Raw genomic sequence first — 15,398 nt, 5'->3', positions numbered from 1 at the left:
AGGCGTAGGATAGACACAGATGACGCATTAGATCGGAATTAAGGATTTCTCGGGGGATCGCTGGTCCGGCATTGTTTACAACCTGGTGCTGATGGTGATCCAGCTTGCAGGGTAATCTCGCAACTTTTCGTCTTCTAGTTGGAAATTTGTTATGGAAGAATGCTGGAGTGAGCAGCGAAATTCAGCTGTAGTGATTGCAGTACAGTGCAGTGCAGTGTAAGATGGCTCCCGAGCATAGGTTTTAGTGCACGTTAAAAAAAAACGCACGTGACAAAAATCAATCGGGTGCACCTCGCTGCACCAAGTCTCTAACGTGAACTGCACGATAAAAAGCAACAATTAAATATGTTTGCTGTATAATTGCTTTGCGTTCTCTCATTATTGCTGTTACCTCTGTTATTTCTTCGCGATATGAAACCTGACTCACACGGCACTTTAAACGAAAATTTGGTTGGCTATATTTTGTTCATTAAAAGGCTCTGTAAGAAATGCCTGATTCTGGCCAGAGAGAGAAAAAAAACGCCAATGAAGAATTCTAGGATGTAATGGCAACCTAACAATATGCACAAGCGTCAAACTATGCGAACGGGACCGACAGATGCGAACGGCGACGCATGAAAAAGCGCGCCTCCAAAAGATGCGGAATTAACGAAACGCGAATAATAGGTTTGCCGCGTTCCTAAGAAGAACTGCTATAGAAAGGCACCGTGCTAGATAGACGAGTGTCGTCCGCAATTTAATCTCGCTCCTCCTCCTTCTCTGCTCCACCGATCCCACTTTGTCTTCTTTCATGCGTCCAGCTAGAGCATACCGCTTCAAGATCGTCATCCAAGTCTCGTTCGCGTGGTAGTCACGGATTGCAAAGCGTTTTTGGCCACGTGAGTAGAGATGGCATGACAATAATTACGAAATGCGCGCGTGATTTGATGCTTCAGCTACAGTTTTTGCGCTCTCACACACATCTTACTTCCTCGTCTGAAAAAGTTTTTGTTTTTCTAATCTGAAAATAATTCGTCCGAGCTCCTGCGCTGTGTTTTTCTTTTTTTGAATTTGGCCGCGCATTCGGTACTGCAGTATAATTGGTCTGTTTCATAAGCACTCTAACTGCTCCAAGGGGGCCTTTCAAAAGCAACGAGTGTTAATTTCTTGATCGCTGACTCCTGGCGACAGAGAAGAAAAATGTGGTATTGCTAAGCAATAACGCAACAAGGAAAGAAACCGAAAAAGAAAGACGGGGCAAATAAATCAGAAAGCTGCGACTGCGTATTTGTTAGTGGTATCCCCTGCGGTGTCATATCAGATGTCGGATCGATAACTGCAGCACCTTGGAAGGGTTTCCGAGCCAACAACACGCAGCCATTTCACGGGAAAAGCCAATAATGAAGGCCCTCCGACGAGCCGTTATGAAAGCTGCCTTTTGCTTGATGCATGCGCGCAAAGCACCATTATCGAGGGGAGAAAAAAAAAAGAATGCCGAGTGGAAAAATAAGTGGCAAGAGAAGACGTGACCGAGGAAGGAATTGGGTTCCCCAGGGATTTGCGAGGGCTTAGGGGCGCCAGAATAATTGCTAAAAGCAAAATGGCAGCAAGAAGATCCGGGTCAACCTGCAACAACAACTGCGAAATTGAGGTTGCGCCCTTGCTGTGCTAAACTTTCTTGCGCCTGACATTTCCAACGGCCGTGTCTCGCCATTTTTTTTTAGATTCCGACATGTACAGGCACGCCTTATTAGCGCGAAAGCGCATATAAGCCCAATTATGAGAAAATGCCGCGTTGTAGTCGGCAACGTGATCGAATGACGGTGTACCACGAATGGGCGACGGTAAAGAGTAAAACCACAACAATAATATTCGAATTGATATCAAATTTATCGGAGAGATTTGTGCAAATAAAGTAAGTTATGGTCTTTAAAAATTGTGTAAATTTTGGTTTGGGTGGGCATCGAACCAGGGTGCCCACTGGGACGCTTCCCCCAACGCCACGGCACCTCCACGGTTCTGTTTGACAAAATGTGCACCTAGTGCGTGCGTCGTGGGTCACGTGACGTAGCATCCAAAGGGCGGGAGGTGGCGCCACGTCATGAATGTGTGAAGGGAGTGTAGAAAATAAACAAGCATAAACGCACAATGTAATATCGCTGAGCAGACCTTCATGTGATGAACTCCTCGTGGTCAAGCGAGTGCGTTGAGACGCTTCTTCATTTGGCCTTACCGAGGTGCCGTTAAAACGCTGGCGAGAGCTTGCCGGGACAAGGACCGCGCAGAAAAAAAAGGAAATTTCACCAAAGCGACTCTAATGCCTTCGCATTTCCACACGTAAGCAGTCTTAAGTTTCCCTGCAGAATTGTTTTTGCCACTCCTTGAAAGAAATCGACACAAGAGCGGCCGTAAATGCGTGGTGTTCGTGGTTTCGATTGTACACGTACTAAATGTTGCGCACCCTTATTGGTGTACACAGAGTACTTTGTCCCATGGATAACGTTTTCACCCTTAAAGAGTAAGATGTGTAGCCATTGAAGTGAGATAAATTTGTTTTGGCGACTTTTAGCAGCAGTGCTGTTTAGGGGGCTCGCAATGGCCGTTGAGCGTGCTGGTTGTCTGCCCGCGTCTGTCACGCCAGGCGAAGGTTGCCCACTGGGCCGACAGATGGCGCCACTGCCGCAGCGAGCATCCGCGAGGGGGCGCGCGGGGAGGAGGCGGGGGCATGTGCTTGCTGCGGTAAAGCTAGAGAAACGATGGAGCACGTTTTGCTAAAATGTGAAGACATCTGCCCGGCGGTCGAATCAGGCACCACTGGCCTCCTCCTAGACCTTGGTTTCGGCGAGAGCAGGGGAGAAGTAAACATGTCCGCAATAGAAATTAGCAACAGGCGATTGGAAGATTTCTAGAAGAAAAGTAGGGAAACGACCGAAAACGGAGACGCACGAAAGCAAAGTTCGAAACAAGGGATCAGAAAATTTGGTTGTGGGAGTTCATAGTGTTTCTTTTTTTTTCTTTTTTAACCTAGGTATGCCATTAGGCAGCGTAATAGCCAAAGCTTGGTGGCGCAACCCAACGCCCCGTTCCAAAGGGGACGCTCATAACATCCATCCATCCATCCATCCATCCATCCATCCATCCATCCATCCATCCATCCATCCATCCATCCATCCATCCATCCGTCCATCCATCCATCCATCCATCCGTCCATCCATCCATCCATCCATCCATCCATCCATCCATCCATCCATCCATCCATCCATCCATCCATCCATCCATCCATCCATCCATCCATCCATCCATCCATCCATCCATCCATCCATCCATCCATCCGGGGGGTGGACACTCGTGGGGCCAGTGCGCTCGCCGGTGAACTCCAGCTCCAACTCACCGCGGAAACAGCGGACTCCGAACGGCTAGAACGTGAGCGCGCGCTCACCTGGGAACGCGAGCGCCGCTGTAGAGTGCGAATAATCCCTCGCTACGCGCTAAGGAAACGGCATCGAATCACCCGTGGAGACACGCGGGCCCCGAGAATCAGAAGAAATAAGCGGAGGCGCAACACCAGCGCATATAGCTGTGATTCTGCTGTGTTTTCCTAAGAAACATGAGCCGCAGATTACAGCTTAACGCAAGTGTAGGGATGATAAATGACAAGACCAGAGTAAAATGAACGTTACCAATAAATGGAGAGGATAATGATACGAAACGAGTAATTTACTCAACAGACTAGACAATCATAAAAAAAGAATAGGCGGCCACAGGAAAAGAACAGATAATCACAAGAGAAAAACAGCAAAAAAGTAGATAATCACGAGAAAAGAATAGATACACAAATAAAAATAACCTGAGAAACGCCGAAAAACCACAGCTCCGTCGTTTCGTCAGATTTCACAAGCGTGGAACTGGCTTGTATTTCTGTGGTAAGTGGACGACAGGAAAACTTCAAAAGATAAACTTCAGCAGCTATCGCTCGTGAAAAGTACCCTGTTAGGTATGCTGGTGGGCACGAGGTGGTCAGAATCGCAGTTTTGAACTACTGCGTCCGTCATCACAGGTGTAGTCAGAGCTCCATGTCGGATTCAATAAACATTCTATTGCCCAAGAACAGGGGTGTCAGCAGTACGAAAAATCAGTCCCTTACTGGCGTAAATTGTTTTATTGCGTACCGCTGAAAAGACCCGCGGACCTTTTTGAGACATTCAGTCAATCACGGGGTGTAGCGTGCCTAAAGCACTATATGGTTATGAGGTGCACCATAGCGGGGGACTCCGGAACAAATGTGACCTTCTGGGGTTCTTTAACTTGCAGACAATGCATGGTACACGGACGTTCTTGCATTTAGCCCTCCTGCAAATGCTACCACCGCGGCCGGGATTCGATCCTGCGCCATCGAGATTAGCAGCGCAACTACTAAAGCCACTAAGCCAACCCCGCTGATCTTGAGAGGCTCGATGTCGAGAGAGAACGATGATGAAATGGCAGCGATCCCCTGCCAATGCTCTGTTGTTCCCTACATCTATCTATCTATCTATCTATCTATCTATCTATCTATCTATCTATCTATCTATCTATCTATCTATCTATCTATCTATCTATCTATCTATCTATCTATCTATCTATCTATCTATCTATCTATCTATCTATCTATCTATCTATCTATCTATCTATCTATCTATCTATCTATCTATCTATCTATCTATCTATCTATCTATCTATCTATCTATCTATCTATCTATCTATCTATCTATCTATCTATCTATCTATCTATCTATCTATCTATCTATCTATCTATCTATCTATCTATCTATCTATCTATCTATCTATCTATCTATCTATCTATCTATCTATCTATCTATCTATCTATCTATCTATCTATCTATCTATCTATCTATCTATCTATCTATCTATCTATCTATCTATCTATCTATCTATCTATCTATCTATCTATCTATCTATCTATCTATCTATCTATCTATCTATCTATCTATCTATCTATCTATCTATCTATCTATCTATCTATCTATCTATCTATCTATCTATCTATCTATCTATCTATCTATCTATCTATCTATCTATCTATCTATCTATCTATCTATCTATCTATCTATCTATCTATCTAAACAAGCTTAGTGCCAGCATTTGCGTGGAAGTATCCCGTTATAAGCTTGCTCGCACATGAGGCGCTTTTTACGAGGCATTCGAAGACTCGTCTCTATAAGTCCATCACAGGTTTAGAGACAGGGTTGCAACACGGTACATTGCGCAGAGGTCGCCTGTGACCTCAGGCGCCTTTTTCGCAACTACGCGGATACCAAGTACGAGGAGCAGCTTCAACTTCTGAATCGCCCAGCCTCGTACACGCGGTACAATACAGCGTTTCACAAAGGTAAAACAGGAATGGAATCAGGGCAGTAGAAACTGTCTGCTAAAACGCCACCAAAGCCAATATGAAGCGACCCCCTTAAGGTTGAATATCGGGATAACAATATTGGAAGTGCCATATACCTGGCAGTAGGCGTTCCGCTTTGGTCAGTGAAGACTGCGGTGCAGGCGTGGCCGATTCCGCTTGGGGCACAGAAGTCCGGCTATATGCGTCGTCGCTTGCCCGAAGTCGGCTTCCTAATCCTCTTTGGCGAACGGGCGCGATCACTCGTTGCGTTGCGACCTGCTAAGAAGCACAGCTCGAGTCGAATTGCCAGAGCAGGCAGAGTGGCACGTATATATAGTACGCACTGCAGCCTGCTTGCCGGGGTCCGCATCGACGATGCATGGAGCACGCGTTCGATACGTAACCGCGTTCGTGCGGCTCCCACGGCTCACGAGGACGCCCGACATGTGATTCCCGTCGCAGGAAATATAGCGGGGCGTGTGATCTTACAAAAGACATTCGCGTACTCCATCAGCGTGAGCGAACAAAGAGACAAAATGTCCTCCAGCTTGTTTCGTAACCCGGCTCGGTGTATTAGGGAGGCTGCTTACCCATCAAGGGCTTACCCATCGTGAGCTAATTAAAGCCTTCAGGCTTTAATTAGCTCACGTGCAGTATTCTCCGCCGAGACCACGTGCTGAATCATGTAAATAAGTCAGATGGTTTGTTTGACCCGTGTTTCGCCGTCGGTTTATTTTTTTGAGCAGCTGCTGGCTTAAAAAAGGCGCAACGGCACAGCCCTTTCACAGCGGTTGCCTCGGCTGTTTTCAGGAGTGGAGTACAAGATATGAAGATGAGCTTTGAATGAGTGCTAGAGTTGAGCATACCAGAACCCCAGACTGCGGCGACTATACATTCCGATGGGTGTGGTATCGCCCGACAACTTGGATATGGGGGCAAGCAAAGAACCGTGGGTTATCGGAATTAATCAGTAGGGATAACTATGAGAGGGTCTCCCATGACATTGCGGTAGGTTTGGAACGCAAACCGAATCTTTATTATTGGCACGTTGTCAGGCACCCATGGAACAGTACTTCCTCAGCTTGCGCGTGTTCCGCAACTTTTGAGCTTAGCGGCTCTGTTGGTCGGTGCTCCGTTCTTACGCCATCGCTTACGAATCACATCTCGCAAATTCGCTTTCGCGCGCTTGCCTTAGTTAGATCGCTGTTTTCTGATGTCATCTAGCTATATAAGAACTCGACCACGTGATGCTGAAACCATAATTGAAGTTACGGCACTGCCCTAATGCTGTGGAAATAAAGCAGCACTCAATGAGCTCCAACTTATGGAATATCAGAATGATCGTGTATACTTAGACTTAGTCAAGGTCAAACTTACACGTCTTCTGCACAGATCGTGGACTGAGGAATGTGCTCAGAAAAAAGCGATATACACTGATTGGTACATTATAAAATTATAAGAGACTGTACTTAACGAGACAAACAGTTGTCGAAAGATCTCATCTCTGTTTCCTATAGCACAGTATGAATTATATTATGTCTGATTACAACAGAGTTTTTTCTGGTGTTCCACAAGGCTCGGTTCTTGCGCCCCTCCTATTTCTGATCTACATAAATGATATTCGTTCATGCCTTCAGCCACCTATTCAAATGCGCCTATTCACCGATGATTGCGTAGTGTACACAACAGTGAATGCCATAGAGGATCAGGTAAAACTAAGTGATTCGTTAGCTGCTATACAAAATTGGTGCAGCATTTGGGGGATGAAACTGAATGCATGAAAAACTACCAGTATCTCCTTCCCACACAAGAAAAATGCGCTTCAGTTTACACACAAAATAAACAATATACCACTAAGAAAATACGAGGAGGTCACATTTCTCGGAGTCGCTCTCACAACGAAATTAAATTGGGAAACTCATATAAATAACATATATGACTAGGCCCTAGGTAAACTACATTTCTTGAAAAGAAAACTTGGAAACACACCTTCTAGTGGTAAAGTAAATGCATACAGAAACCTCATTAGAACCCCTTTAGAGTACGCTGACATTATTTGGGCCCCGCACCAGGAGTATTTAACCGAGAAACTAGAACGCATACAGAACTTAGTATTGCGATTTATATTATTCACAATATTCAAGTCAAACGAGCATTACGAACCTGCGCGTCAAGGCAAACGCTCAATCACTGGCTCAACGTAGAATGATTTCCAGATTAAAATTTCTATGCTTGCTTTATTACGGCTCCTATCGAACACCACAAGCAACATACATTCAGACTTTCTGCCAGAACCAACCTTAATAAATCAATACGACACCATCCCAGCCATAATAACACTCACAAGTACTCTTTATTCCCACATGCCATTTCCCATTGGAACATACTACCCTCTAGAGCCGTAAATTGCCCATCTGCCAACGCATTTATTGACAGTATTGAGAATCCGGAATTCGAATGGTGATATTACCTGTATTTCATATGCAGTCTCTGTAGATGCATTCTTATGGTAAACGCTGTTTGTCCTGCTTCCTGGACCGCTCATTTAAACAGAGTGTATATATTTATTGAGTATGTTCATTTTTGTGTGTGCTAATGCTCTTTGTTTTGGATACACTAGTTTCGCTTTCTTCTTTTTTGTACTGTATTCCATGTTGTAACCACTCCTGCATGGGCCCGACGAGGGCCTGCAGTATTGTAAAATAATAATAATAATAATACTGATACTACTACTACTACTAATACTACTACTACTAATAATAATAATAATAATAATAATAATAAGACGTAGTCCTTCTTATTATTCCTGTTCCCCGTCTTAGTACTGGTAAATATGTAAGAAAATGTGCCATTTGGTGTTTTATTGATAGACCAGGTGAAGAGGAGGCTCTGCGGTACTCATTCTTGCTTTAAACATTGAGATGGTAATGTGTCACGGGAAATACAATGCCTACGACACCACAGGCGACAGATTAAGTTATTGCCGTTGGTTTGTAAAGCAGATGGATAGCGTTTCTGGATGAAAGCTGCCACAGTGATCATCCTTACTGGAGCCTACAGCCAATGCGATCTTTAGTATCTCTTTACTAATGTATGTTGTTCCAATCAAGAGTTGTGCGTGAACTTACACTTGTGTTAATTTTTTTGTGCGGGCGTAATGTATAAAACATTGTATTATGTAGCGATTGGTGAATTACTTCCCGCTATTCATATCAATTTTTTTAAGGTGGCACATTCTCTGTTCAGTTCTCCCGTGTTCAGCTTCTTTCTGTGCGGGTGTTCCGGCAGGGCAGAGATTTTTCGTCAGATTTGCTGCATAGAAGCCAGGCGTCATGAATGTACGAAGGCGAGTGCTTCCTGGATATTTGCACAATAGCTGGAAAGTATTTTTTCGTTGCTAACTCGTCTTTTTGTTTACTCATATTGTTGGCCTGTCAGCCGTTGCAGGGTGGATCAAAAGCAGCACTTCAACAATTATTACGACACATGAATATTCCAATAATACATATAGCACACGAAAAAACAAGTCAATAGCGGTGTGTCGGCAATTAGTACAGTACATAAATAAGCGAGCATAAGCGAACGAAAAAGATACATAAGCGAAATATTCCGCATATACTTCGATCAATAATGCAAGACTATAAATGCACTGCTAACAAACGAGCACGTCGAGCATAACTTTTTTGTAAATAGCCCTCCTTGGTAATTTGAATGCAAGCAATATGAAGCCGCACGTATTAGATATTGCGAAGTGAAAAGTGTACGTTGGCTTTTGGGTCCCACCTGCTGTTAGCGCCGACACGTTCATAAAGCGCGATCCAGTCGCTGAAGTCAGCAGTCAGCATCGTCCAGTCCGGATAACACACCAGCACCATGAGGTTTTGTAGGCTGGACCAGTGAAGCAGTCTGATGTGTCATAGTCGTTGTTTATCGTATCCCAATTTAGCACAAGGCCATAGTCAAACAGTAAGACACTGTGAAAAGATTTGATAAATGCCAATAGTGTCCTTACTCGTCATGATTTCCAGCACATCACGAGCTTTGTCCCTTTTTTTACGTTTTTGGTATTCCTAAAAATATCAAGCTGATTCAAGCATTATGTAGATCGTATTTGCATCAAAACATCAGCAAGAATGAGCCCGCCGCAAGGCCTGGTGGAAAGCTGGATGGGGTGATCTCTACGGAAATACTACGGGTGAAGAAACATGGAGGTAGTCGCATTGCGTTAGCGAAAGCAGTTTGCTAGATACCAAGGTTGTTTTCTTGTAATCGTGGCACATACAACAAAAAGGAAACAAGCTCAAGCCAAAAGCGCACAGGTACCGTATCACATTGAGTTTCCTACAAGAACTACTGGATTCAATTCTGGGAGCCTATGGGAGCGGCAAGCTTTGTGGTTCAGACACCACAGGAATATTAAATAGCGCAAGGTTTCACCCACCCACTCTTACACCATGGTTTCACCTAAACTTTGTCCTTTCCGCTTCTAACGGCGTGGTAACGTTGGGAATTTTCAGGACTTCATACAAAATATTGTGTTACAAATGCAAGAATTTGCACTGATTCGGCGTGCGCGGCACTGTCCGATTATATTTTCCGTTTGGAAAAATGTGATTTCTTCAAAATGTAGCCGCAAGGACGTCTGTAGCCAGAGCACGAATATCAGGCAAATCCATGTGCCCCACCATTCCCGTGGTGGAGAAACGTCGAGAGAGATCAGACACACACATACACACACTTCAATAAAATAGTAAAAACTAATAATAGTATCATATATATATATATATACGCGTATGTGTGTTTCTTTGAGCAGGCACCCGTAATACTATTTCTTGACGTGCCATATTGACTCAATGACCATGCAGCTGCGTGGCTGAGAGCACAAGGTCGCATGCTCAATTTCTGGCCATGTTAAAGATCCGCAGGTAGCCAAAAATAATTCGAAGCCCTCTAGTGCACCGTCCCCATAATTCGTTGCGCAGTTTCGGGATTCTAAGCCCCCGCACTTTTCTTTTTTTTTCTGTTAGCAATAATTGCAGACAGTGGCGACACGCGGCGATCAGAGAAGCGAAATTGCTCGAGATCGGTCCGCAGCTGACGGACGATGTGGCACGACCGCGTTTTCTCGGATGTCTAGTCTGGGCTGTATCAACACCACCTCCTTACTTCTTATACGACTGCGACGACCAATAATCAGAAGAGTAAAGGTATGTCTTGTGGCTCGACTTCAGTGTTTCAGTGATCCGAGTGTTTCGCAGCGGAAAGAGTCTCCATTATTTATGGGGATCATCATCATCATCATCATCATCATCATCATCATCACCACCACCACCACCACCATCATCATCATCATCATCATCATCAGCCCGGTTACGCCCACTGTAGGGCAAAAGCCTCTCCCATACTTCTCCAACTGCCCCGGTCATGTACTAATTGTGGCCATGTTGTCCCTGCAAACTTCTTAATCTCATCCACCCACTTGACTTTCTGCCGCCCTCTGCTACGCTTCCCTTCCCTCGGAATCCATTCCGTAACTCCTAATGACCATCGGTTATCTTCCTCCTCATTACGTGTCCTGCCCATGCCCATTTCTCTTTCTTGATTTCAACTAAGATACCATTAACTCGCGTTTGCTCCCTCACCCAATCTGCCCTTTTCTTGTCCCTTAACGTTACACCTATCATTCTTCTTTCCATAGCTCACTGCGTCGTCCTCAATTTAAGTAGAACCCTTTTTCGTAAGCCTCCAGGTTTCTGCCCCGTAGGTGAGTACTGGTAAGACACAGCTATTATACACTTTTCTCTTCAGGGATACTGGCAACCTGCTGTTCATGATCTGAGAATGCCTGCCAAACGCACCCCAGCCCATTCTTATTCTTCTATTCCCGGGATATCCACAGCTAAAATAAAAGAAATGGGTGAGAGGCTACAAACGTCCAATGAAGGCCTGTAGCGTCATCGAGGGCTGCAATTATGAATAGTTTTGAGGGAGGACGGCAAGAACCTTTCAGGGGTCGGCCGCGGCTGATCGTCGCTCAGCACTGCATTAGATGGAATTGCGAAGACATCTCTGACGAGAAGAGGAGCGCTCACATGCCCCGAAATCACTTAAAAAGCCAACTAATTCTTAACTTCTCTTATTGAGTGCCTCACGTGGCATGTGCTAGAGCATCTTCCATAGCTCAGAGTAGTAAGCAAATTCACTTAATGAGGGAAGATCATGGTGTCCTTAGGCTATGTAACATGTCGTTGTGGATGTGATGTGTTCGTACATATGTTCATAATTTCTCAAAAAAATGTGCAATGAAAAGATGGCGCTTGGTCGCCTGAGTCTGTGTATGGTTGAGGGCATCTTTCTTTGTCCAATTTTGGGTACAAAGAGCCAACTGCCTAACCGTCGAAGTTTCTTATTTGAGGCTTTATTCAAGTAATAAAGTGACATATCGATGTATAAAAAAATGGCTAAATTGAAAGAGTGACTTGCAGCTCTCTGCGATACAGGAAACAAGAAAAGAAAAACGATCATCTCCTATTTGACTTTCCTCCTCTAGGGGGTTGTTCACCCGAGAAATACCTGCAGAGATGTTAGGATGAAAATTCGGGTTTGTCGGTTATGCATATTCTGGCAGAAAAATTTGTCAGAACTCATCTCACGAAGAATGTCGACGTTAATGCGATTAGCATTGAAGCAACGTTTCTATACAACGCATTGTAAGCACCGAAGTTCACCGTGTAGAAGGTGTGTACGAGCCTGGGTGCTCTCCCGCCTTTTTCTTTGGGAAAGCTGCGCCACCCAGCACCTGCGTGGCGCATATGTGAATGAATGTTCAGACAAGATTGCGGCAATGTTAAGCACGCGGGTTCAACTCCACCCACGACCAGATAAATTTATGATTTTACCACTCTAGAGCACCACATATGCAGTGACACATTCCCAGCGGCCCACGTGGGCCTCAAAGAGTTTCGTTGAAGGACAGAACAAGACCATTTACACATTGCTATTGACCCAAGCTCGCGTAAAATAGGTTCGCTGAAGCGTGACATGTACTCCGTAACAGGTACCCAGCGTTCCAAGTTGGCGCGAAACATCTTTATCGAAGAGTAGCATATGCCTTGTGGCATATGCTACTCTATATTGAGTGGCAATATTGAGTGGCAATATTGAGTGGCACTTACTGAGTGACCCAAGTTTGTGGTAAGGTGGCTCATTGAAGAGTGCCAAAAAATGCCCGCTGGCACAAGCTTATTTCAAACGTACAGGTTCATTGAAGTGGGTCACATGCCATGTTCCGCGCACCCAGTGATCCAATGTGGGCTGAGCGAGGTTTACTGATAAGCGGCACGTATGAAAGGTCACATGCTCATGTTACAATCTGGGCCGACAACTGGCTTCGAATAGAGCAGCGCGATGCTCTAACCACTAGATCGTGGACTGCCCAGTGACCCATGCTGACGGGAGACCGGTTACATACGTCGGCAGACAGACAGACAGGCAGCCCACCGGAAAATGCGCAATCTACCCCAATAATGATAATACAGTTAAAGGTCGCAAGAACGACGGCAGAAAGATAGATCGACACAAACAAAGCGTAGGTGCTGTAAGTGGTGTTCTGCGTGTGCATGTATGTCGGCTGTGGTTGTTTTCACGGAGTTAACCCGAAAAACGTGTTCAGAAGGCGGACGAACGCTCGTGCGACGAACGTCATCGCGCAACTAAGTCTCCGTTACCACAACTATGCATTTGGTCCATAATTTGAAACAATGGCCTCAAGCTGGGTACTTCTGTTACTATGCTGCATGCTTTTGTATTTGAAAGCAGGGAGTCTTCTTTTTTTGAAGTGGGACTAATGTAGGCTGTTTTTACGGGTTTGACTATTATTTATTCCATATTTAAATCTATCATCTTTGTCCTAAATGTACAAGCTCGTGTTTAGTCATAGCTTTTCAATCATAAAATTTGCTTCGTAAGAATGTCCACTTGATAAAGTTGGTAAGTTAGCATGGTCACGATCAAGGAACCAGCAAGGGAAATATTACGTTAGAGTCAGACTATGCGGGCGTGGTCATTATCCGCTTTATTGTCTTCCTGTTCTTCGCATTTAACCCTGTTTTAAAAAAAACTTGTTTCTTGTGCACGTCGTTAAATTTTGAACACATATTTTGTTTCCTTTTAGCATATAGGCGTCTTACAGCGACGAAGTATGCAGCTAGGTTCCAGCAGATTGATGTGCACGGACTAAAATTGTGGGCCGATCCTGAAGTTTGCGCAATGCCGGGCCGATCCGCGGTGGACATGAGGCAGGCTTCAAACACTCTGCCAACTTGCAAAAATAAGTTTAATATGTTGGGTACAAATGCGATCCGCATCAGATATTAAGCTGATAAGGGCAGATCCTACACTTGTACCCTGGTCGGTCATGTCTACGTTTGCATCGCCCTCCTTTTGTCGGCGTTCCAAGCGCTTGCGTAGCTCCTTTCCTTCCCCTCTCCGGTGGTGCTGGTCCCTTTGAAATGCCACGCGTGTCAAGTTTCCGCCTGCTCCTCGGTGCGGCGGCCCCATTGTCCACGCGAATGTATCTAACAATCACGGTAAATGAGTGCGTACCTATGTGTAAAACTCTGTGCCACCTCTCTATCGAAGGCTGAACAGCTTCGCTGGGGATCCACCTTCCCAGAGTGTAATTCCTCATGATTTTTTAAGCTCCTACCTCTTTCCTTGGCAATCTCCGGCTTTAAGGTTAGTTTATTTGTTTTAATATTGTCCTAAATGCTTTCTTTCTCAGGTTGTTTCCGGTTTCGCCATTCATTTCTTGTACTCTGTAAACAGTTATGTTTGAAATTGGCTGGTCACGCTTTCCAGTTCACAGATCTCTTTGTGCAGAAGTTTCACTAAGTGCTCAAGAGGTGCGATGCGGGCGCACTGGTTATGAATTCCTCCACAACATAACGTCAAGTCTGACATTACCTGCACCATTGTGCACTGCTGATTTTACTAAGTACTGCTACCTCGGCAGCGTGTTTGTTTTGCCCTAGCAGCAGTTGATTCAGTAGCTCAGCTATATCAGTGCATACATTCTGTGTTCTTACACTGATGAAAGTGACGGACACGATACACATTGCTAGACATGTTACTGCACTGTTTTCCGCACAAAACGATTAAGACGCCACAGCAATCACATCTAAGCACAGTATAATAAACAGCAATCTGTACAAAACAGAGCGAAGGCTTAGGCACCGCGCTAAATCTTGGGTGGTCTTGTGCACTGAACTCGAAGGACAGCAGGTGCTCAGGTACCTTTCAAAGGTGCTCAGGTGCCTTTCAAAGGTGAATTTGCTGACGTTACTTGCCCCTGTAGTAGCGCCTTGGTTGTGTCACCGATATCCTGCAGCTTGTGGCATGCGACAAATGTTACACTGCGTCACTGGTGCCTCCATTCGTGGAAGTGATTCTGAACAGTGATATTTCGAAATAGCCAGGAAATCGATAAACCTATGCTGACGGGCGTCGGCTAAAAAACAGAACAATGAATTAGGCGTCTTGCTTTAGCATGGTCTTCAATATGCATGCTTAGTCGGTCATCTCTTGGTATGAAGTTTTGTTTTCTCTGCTCTGCAATGCCCAACTGAGGTTTGTGCGCCATGTCATTGCAAAGATCAAACTTCAGTGATTTGCTGGCTAGTATTAAGTTTGACTTAAACAACTGCTACTTGATGTATAGTTCATTTGAAGATCATGTTAAACAGTCGTATTCGGCCGACTGCGAAATCGAAGTATAGCTGCGTTATGAGCTAACTTTCATAGCTCTGTTAGCTCTGAAATTTCTAGCACGAGAAATTTTGACCAAATTTGTGGGTCAGTAGAAATTAACATGTGGTAAAATGTAAAATGTGGACCCATTACAGGAAAACCGACAGTGTGAAATTTTGACCAAATGAAATAAACTTGGAATGTTTGATGCATGATTAGACGTAACCATACTGAGTATTACAGCTTGTTCTGTCTATTGCTCTGCTTAAGGAACGAATTA

General features: G+C 44.7%; 1 protein-coding gene and 1 pseudogene across 1 annotated transcript in view; one reads left to right on the top strand and one right to left on the bottom strand.

Moving 5' to 3' along the window:
* The window catches only part of LOC135911343 (uncharacterized), a 609,973-nt gene that overhangs the window by 317,590 nt on the left and 276,985 nt on the right, over positions 1-15,398 (top strand). The window lies entirely within an intron of this gene.
* LOC139049353 (U2 spliceosomal RNA) lies at positions 13,610-13,789 on the bottom strand (annotated as a pseudogene).

The sequence above is a fragment of the Dermacentor albipictus genome, chromosome 8 (assembly GCF_038994185.2).
Source record: "Dermacentor albipictus isolate Rhodes 1998 colony chromosome 8, USDA_Dalb.pri_finalv2, whole genome shotgun sequence".
Lineage (NCBI taxonomy): Eukaryota > Metazoa > Arthropoda > Arachnida > Ixodida > Ixodidae > Dermacentor > Dermacentor albipictus.
This window is presented reverse-complemented; position numbering and strand designations above follow the sequence as displayed.